Below are 8,476 nucleotides of genomic sequence, written 5' to 3'. Positions count from 1 at the left end.
ATAGTATAACATTTATAATCATTTCTCTATTAATAGATCTCTTGAATAGGAGTCAGTACAACTCCTGACAGTACATCCATTCTACTTCAGAGAAGATATTGAACGTCATTATCTTTATGTAGAGTTCCTTAATTGTGACAAGCTAACAACTGGGCAAAATTTGCCATAATTCAAATATAGACAAAATATGCTGTCCAGGAAACAACATACGATGAGAGATAGTCAACCACTTAGCTCTGCCAATACATGGTAAAATAGTCCTTTGATTCCGACTTCTTTTATTGTCTGTCACATGGTTCTGGGCCAGAAGGCTACACACAGATGATGTAATTTTATGAGAAATATAGGAGACTGTCAAGGCAGTCAACTGTTTAAGTTGGAAGCTATGTCTTTGTGCTTCATACATAAGTAATATTTCTTTTCTTCTCAAATTTCTGAAGGGGTTGAGGACTAGTTATAGTCTCATAATAAACTTAACTCATTTAGCATTTAAAAAGATGTTTTAGATTTGAAAGAATGGTTTTCAGATGGTAATACAAGTTAAAAATCAACATAATTCAGACACAAGATTATAAACTGATTAATTTAGGATAAATGATAAAGTACTGTATTTAAATGGACAGAATTTATAGATTAGGTGTTAAATATATACCATACCTTATGATTTACAAAATTGTCATAGTTCTGTTCAATTTATATCTGAGAGAAAAGAGCCTTTTAAAATGGGCTACACTTCAGAAATGTAGTGGTTTTGTCTAATGCTGTTTATATTGTATTAATTTTGGTCTCCAACATTGTTTGCATAGAATCTGCAGGTCCATGTGTAAGACCTTAAAGGATCCTGTCCTAAATTAGGTCTGATTGGTAAACTAAGTTGCTAGCAACCAATGGCTGAGCAGGACAGACAGAGGCAAGACATCTAGAATTCCTGGGCAACTGACAGATAGAAAAGAGGAGGAAGAAGGAGATCTACCTTGCAGGGAGACAGAATTTAAAGGCACCATGCCTGTGAAGATACCGGACAAAGATCATAACAGTCATATAGGAGCAGGGGGAGAGCAGCCCCAAGAGGACTGATCAACTGGGTGCAAGGCAGCAAAGATGGAATATAGAATCTAGCAAGTAATAACTTGGGAATATCAGAGGGTGGTGGAGTAGCCACATGGAGGTTAGGAAGGAGCCCAGCCATTGAGCTTTAGAGGCATATTAAAATATAAAAACTGTTTGTGTGTTTTTCATTAAGGAACCCAGAACTTTGGGGCAGGTAGTAAAGAATATGCTTCTGGAGGGACTGATTTGAATAATTGATTGGGTACTGGTACAATACCTTATATATTCAACAGTAGCCACCAAACTCTAAGCTTTGAACACATCTTGTCACTCCTTGCTTTATGTATTTTTTTAGATTCACATTTATTTCCTTGGTATCACTCACACCTTCTTATGTTTTACCCCTAACTGATAGTTACTCTCCTCACTGTACAACAGAAATTTGTTTTTACGCATCTGTTCTTCTTGTTCTGTATCTACTCTTAGATTCCTCAACTTTTCATACTTCTGTTTCCTAGTACAGTACTGAAAACTCCCTCTACTAGCGTTGTCTTTCATATTTGCTCCTACAAAGAATAAGAGTTCTTGAATAAAATACCAGACTATCATCTTAACAGAAATGGAACAGACTCACTCTATGATTGGCACAGAAGAAACCATCAATGAACAATGAAACCCCAAACTATTTTGACATTCAAGAAAATGGAATTTAAATACTGATAAACAGATATAGTAAAATAAAAAAGAAAAGAAAAAGAACCAACTGGCTTTTCACATGTCAAAAAAGTGATGAATTCAAATAAATATTATCATATTTGATTGTATAAATGTGTGAAATCCTCAAGCATAAAGAAAAATCACAAAAATTTAAGCCATAGCAAATATACAGATGTGTTCTAAAAATTGAGCAATGAGCTTTCAAGTTGTACAAAAATACATCTATGTAATGGAAAATAAGATTGATAATTTTAACTCAATCACATACACAGTCCATAGAATACAAATGACACATATTATTTAGGACAAGCTATTTAAATTTTACTCAGAACCAAGTTGAAAATGTTCCTTTTTCCTGTGAATGAAACTATCTGCATGTTGGCATGTTGGAGAAAGAAGGAAAAAAAATCTACATTCTAGGTAATTGCTAAAAGACTCAGTGCTTTAGACCACTTGAAACACATCAAGTAGAATTAAGAGAGGAAAAGGTCCCTTTTATACATGATGATCAGCATGCAACTGGAGTGTTCTAATGTATATCAGAAAAATTACTCCACTGCACTGTGTATTATGAGTTTCAACTCTCAGGAAGATGTAGAACAATTCAAGATAAAAAAATGGAGAAAGAATTTTAAGTTAACTAACAAAAAATTTCACCTTGAATAGTATATATTTCACAAAGGAAATGTTACAGAAACACATTTCCTGCATGTTAAAAACCCTTTTTTTTTGCAGCAACGTAAGACTACACTTGAGGATACAATAAATGTAATATCTATATATAATCAGGCTCAGAATATGATAGGATGTATAACAGTCACAACCAATGAGATGGGATTTTTTTTGAGACAGTGTTTTACTATGTATGTAGCTTTGGCTGTCCTGGAGCTAACTATATAATCCATGCTGGCCTTGAACTCACAGATGTCTGCCCATTTCTGTCTACCTGATATTGCAAGTGAAGGTGTGTGCTGAAATGCCCACCTTGATGGGAAGTCTTAACAATGTCATCTAGCATTTCAGCAACCAACAGAGAAAAGAGAAAATGGGGTCTAATGAATAGAGCTAGATAGAGTCCCAGTGTAATGAAATAATACACAGTCACACTAAAGCAGAAACCCTTTGCCATCAGGTACATATGCATTAAGGAATAAATGGGCTGTGTAACCAACATTAAAGAAAGGATCATCAATGATTTAGTTTGCTTTTAGATAAGATTCTGTGTTCATAATATTGTGTTATAAAAGCAACATAATGGGGCTGGAAAGACAACTTTGAGAATTAAGTGCTCATCATGCAAGCCTCAGAAACTGAGTTCAGATATCAAGCCCCAATGTAAAGGTTGAAGGTGGTGGGTTGGGCAGGGTAGTGACAGCCCACAGACCAGCTCCAGGTTGAGTGAGAAATCATTTCTCAAACAATTTGGAGGAGACAGAGGAAGACACAAGTTGCCAATGTCTACCCTTACACATACGTGAACAAGTGAGCATACTCATACATGAACATGCTTCCCTCAAAAGAAAGTGAATACCTACCTGATTCACAGCATGTTATAATGAATTCAAGTTTTGGCAATCACATAATAAAAAAATCCATTAAGAACATAAACTGCAGTGTGTCTCCTGTGAAAATGTGTTTGTGAAATAGATAAGAGATGTGAGAAGACAGGAGCATATTTAACAGGAAATTTAAAATGAAATCTAAGATAAAGAAGTCAAATACATAAAAGCAGAACACTAGCAAACAACAGACATATACAGCAAAAAGCCAAAGCCACTGTCTTGTAGAGCATATGCTAACATTCCTCAGTGAGACTTTGTTGTTTTCCAGAAGAAAAGACACAGCACCAAAATTTAATGTTGTGTATAGCACCTGGGAAAGTCCTAATGCCTGTTAAAAGACTACATTATGACTACTTAAGCCAAAATGGGGCTTTAAGAGAAATGTGCAAAATTTTACAAGAAAAACATCCTTCAAAAGATTTTAGAATTATAAAAATTCAGATGGGTTTTTTTCTCATGAGATTGAATTTTTGGATCAGATGCAAACGTGTTACTATAGGAAAAAAATGGGTGCTTGAGATGGCTCAGTGCTTAAGAGCACTGGCTGGTCTTCCAGAGAGCCTGAGTTCAATTCCCATCAACCTAGGGAGGCTCCTACCTGTCTGTAAGACCACTTCCAGAGGATATGACACCTGCTGGTTTCCTGGAGAACTGCACTCATGTGTTTCACAGACATACATGTAGGAAAACCAATATACACAAAATTAAATGAATAAAAAGTTAAAGAAGAAAATACATTTCTGAAGACCAAGAGCAATACTGTACAGAAAAATAAGAAAGGGGATATCCTATCTTGACGGAAAAATAGGAGAAAAGCATATCTGAAAAGCAAAACAAAATCCCCACTGTGTAAGGTACTGTAAGGTATTATAAATGGAATGGTAAACTAGAGGAGAAGAACAGTGGGAAGACTGCCATACCTCCTCTTGCTCTGAGTGCAGCCTGCTACAGACTCTTGTTCATGGCACTGTGCATCCCACAGACATGAAGCATCACAGGCACGAAATGTCTTGGGAAGGCTGCCTCACAGGAGCCATGGCTAAATAAGGGATAGGATAGGACTCTCCCTTCCACGCTGTCAATGACCTTGTTTAATGTGCATCATTTTAATGCACTCCAAGGAAAACATTACTCCAAATACAATGTGATCCTCATGGTAATTGATTAAGCCAAGTAAATAAGAGCTCAGTCTCTGTCTGAAGATGTGCATTTTCCCAGTTGAACTATATCAGAAAGAAAACTTTACTATTTGGGAAATCATTAAAAGTTTCCAAGCAGATATGGAAATTATCACATTATCACCTGATGCCAGAAATTTCTACATTTCTCTGTTCATTTCTGCAATGATCCACTGTTCATTTAAAGTTGCAGTGTTCAATCTTCAAATCTTTGTGCAAATTCTGTTGCTACTTATTTCTGGTTTTATTATACTATTATATAGTAAGGTACAAGTGATTATACTGGCTCTTTTGTCTTTATATTATTACTATTAATATTATTATTACTATTATTATTGTGTGTGTCTGCTTAAGTGTTGCCAGCATGTTACCTGTCCACCACATGCATGCAGTGCTAATAAAGTTCAGATGAGGGTTCTGGATTTTCTAGAAGTTGTAGCAGATGGTTGTGAGCCACTCTGTGGGTTCTGGGAATTAATCAAACCATGGTCCTCTGGAAGAGCAGCCAACTTTGTTATTCAATGGTCCATGTCTCCAACCCCCACATATCTAATTTTATTAATTTGGATATCTTCTCTTTACATCTGTTCATTAATTTTCATAAAAGGTTGTTCATCTTAGCCAGGCAATGGTGAAACACGCCTTTTACCCCAGCACTCAGGAGGCAGAGGCAAGTGGATCTCTGAGTTGAAGAGCAGCATGGTCTACAGAGCTAGTTCTAGGAGAACAAAGTCTAGCTAGCCTCTTACAACTTTTAATATTTTTCATTTATTTTGCACACTTTGTATTTTGAGTATGTCCTGTAGGGAATTTCTTTTCTGGTCCTATATATTTGAAGTTTTGTCCTTCTTTTATCTTGATAGAAACTTTCTTCTTTAGACTAGGAAAACATTTTTATGGTTTTGTTAAAAATATTTTCCATAATGTTGAGTTGTGTTTTTTCTCCTTTTCTATCCCAATCATTCACAGATTTGGGTTTTTTTCTTCTTTTTTTAAAAAACTAATCTTTTTTATTTTTTTAAAATACATTTCAGATTTATCCCTTCACCTGATTTCCCCCACCACCCAGGAACCCCCTATCCTATCCCCCCTCCTGCCTCCAGAAGGGTGTACCCTCACCTACCCCCCTCGTTCTCCCCACCCTCAAATTCCTCCCTACTCAGTGTTCAGCCTTCATGGGACCAAGGATCTCCTCTCCCACCCATGCCTGACAAGACCATCCTCCCCTAAGTATACAGCTGAAGTTATGGGGGCCTCCTTTTTTGCTCCCAGGCTGGTAGTTTAGACAATGGAGAGCTCTGGTTGGTTGGCACTGTTGCTCTCCTCTTGGGGCCAGCAACCCTTTCTGCTTCTTCAGTCCTCTAACGTCTCCATTGGGAACCCTTGATTAGATCAATGGGTAGCTTTGAGCATCCAACTCTGAGTATGTCAGACTCTGGCAAACCTCTGAGGAGACAGCTACAACAGGCTCCTGTCAGCATGCACTTTCTGACATCTGTATTGGCGTCTATCTTTGGTGCCTGCATATGGGACAGAAACCAAGGTAGAGTGGTCTCCACACAGCCCCGCCTTGACTTTCTGTCCCACATTTTGTCACCATATATGCTTCCTTGAGCATTCTGTCACTCCTTCCAAGTAGGACCGAGGCATCCACACTTGGTCTTCCTTCTTTATGAGTTTCATGTGGTCTGTTAGTTGAATCTTGGCTATTTCAATCTTTTGGGTTAATATCCGCATATTAGTGAGGAAATACCATTTGTCTTCTTTTGTGATTGGGTTACCTCACTCAGGATGATATTTTCTAGTTCCATCCATTTACCTAAGAATTTCTCAAATTCATTATATTTAATAGCTGAGTAGTACTCCATTGTGTAAATGTACCACATTTTTGTATCCATTCCTCTGTTGAAGGACATCTGGGTTCTTTCCAGCTTCTGGCTATTATAAATAAGGCTGCTATAAACATAGTGGAGTATGTGTCCTTGTTATATGTTGGAGCATCTTCTGGGAATATGCCCAGGAGTAGTATATCTGGGTCCTCACGTAGTTGCTATGTCCAATTTTCTGAGGAACTGCCAGACTGATTTCCAGAGTGGTTGTACCAGCTTGCATTCCCACCAACAATGGAGAAGTGTTCCTCTTTCTCCACATCCTTGACAGCATCTACCATCACTTGAATTTTTTATCTTAGCCATTTTGACTGGTGTGAGGTGGTATCTCAGGGTTGTTTAGATTTGTATTTCCCTGATGACTAAGGATGTTGAGCATTTCTTAAGGTGCTTCTCAGCCATTAGAATTTCCTCAGTTGATAATTCTTTGTTTAGCTCTGTACCCCATTTTTTTTTAAAAAAGACACATTTATTCAGCTATTATTCAATTATTATTAAGTGTAATAGTCATGATAAGACTATTACATTTAGCAATCAACAGCATGGGTAAAAAAAGGTCTACAGTAAAATCTTTTGTTAGAATGCTTTACACTTTCCATAGAACAGAAACTAAAATAACGTGTTATACAATTAGTCCCAAATACAGTCCTGGAGTTTTTGCCCACACACATTAGTACTGTCTAAAACATGTCTTCTTTGTAGCAGCTAGGCCCTGCCACCACTGTGCTTGGCTGAGTACACAAATCTGTTGTAACCTGTAGCTTCCCTCTCACTTCTCTGGCTCTCCTCTCCTGCTAAGCTTTGTTTCCTGGCCCTAATTAGAACCTCCTGCCACTGCCATAGCTACTTCAGCTGCTGGAACCTCCATAGCCACCTTGGTTTCATGGTTTAGCAAAGTACTGGCCTCCACCACCATAAGGGCCAGAGCTCCTCCCTCCAAAGTTTCCTCCCTACATCAATCCAAAATTTAAAAACTGATTGTTGTAATTGCCAAAATCATTGTAGCTTCTACCACCTCCAAAACTGCTTCTGTCATTGCCAAATCCATTATAGCCATACCCACTGCCACCATATCCACCACCACCATGGCTGCCACCAAAGCCACCACAACCACTGAAGTTCCCTCCTCGATTAAAATTGTCATTGCCACCAAAACTGCCTCCACGTCCACCACCAAAGTTTCCAGAACCACTTCAACCTCTCTGGCTGGATGAAGCGCTAGCCATCTCTTGCTTTGACATAGCCTTTCTTACTTCATAGTTGTGGCCATTCACAGTATGGTATTTCTGAATAACAATCTTATCCACAGAGTCATGGTCATCAAAAGTGACAAAAGCAAAGCCTCTCTTTTTTCCACTGCCTCTGCCAGTCATAATTTCTATCACTTCAATTTTCCCATACTGCTCAAAATAATCTCGGAGGTGGTATTCTTCAGAGTCTTCTTTAATACCACCAATAAAGATCTTTTTCACAGTTAAGTGGGCACCTGGTCTCTGAGAATCTTCTCTTGACACAGCCCTCTTAGGTTCCACGAGTCTTCCATCCACCTTGTTTGGTCTTGCATTCATGGCAACATCCACTTCCTCCACAGTGGCGTATGTGACAAAGCCAAAGCCCCTGGAACTCTTGGTGTTTGGATCTCTCATTACCACACAGTTGGTTAGTGTTTCCTATTTCTCAAAATGGCTCCTCGGACTCTCATTGGTTGATTCAAAGCTCAGGCCTCTGATGAAGAGCTTCCGGGGCTGTTCCAGCTCGTTGGGAGACTCTGACTTAGACATGACCTGCAGGGTGATGAGAGCCTTCAGCGATGCTTCCTCCTGCAGCATCAAAGAGCAGAAAGTGTATCCCATTTTTAATAGGGTTATTTGGTTGTCTGGAGTCTAATTTCTTGAGTTCCTTGTATATATTCGATATTAGCCCTCTATTGGATCTAGGATTGGTAATGATCTTTTCCCAATTGTTTGGTTGCTGTTTTGTCTTATTGACAGTGTCTTTTGCCTTACAGAAGCTTTGCAATTTTATGAGGTCCCATTTGTCATTCTTGATCTTAGAACATAAGCCATTGGTCTTCTGTTCA

At 38.3% G+C, this 8,476-nt stretch overlaps 1 pseudogene; it reads right to left on the bottom strand.

Annotated features, from left to right (window-relative positions):
- Positions 1-7,039: 7,039 nt before the first annotated feature.
- LOC143440260 (heterogeneous nuclear ribonucleoprotein A1-like) lies at positions 7,040-8,177 on the bottom strand (annotated as a pseudogene).
- Between the last annotated feature and the right edge of the window lie 299 nt (positions 8,178-8,476).

This window comes from Arvicanthis niloticus, chromosome 29 (assembly GCF_011762505.2).
Source record: "Arvicanthis niloticus isolate mArvNil1 chromosome 29, mArvNil1.pat.X, whole genome shotgun sequence".
NCBI classification, from domain to species: Eukaryota; Metazoa; Chordata; class Mammalia; order Rodentia; family Muridae; genus Arvicanthis; species Arvicanthis niloticus.
Note: the sequence above shows the minus strand (reverse complement) of the source record. Positions and strands in the feature narration are given on the sequence as shown.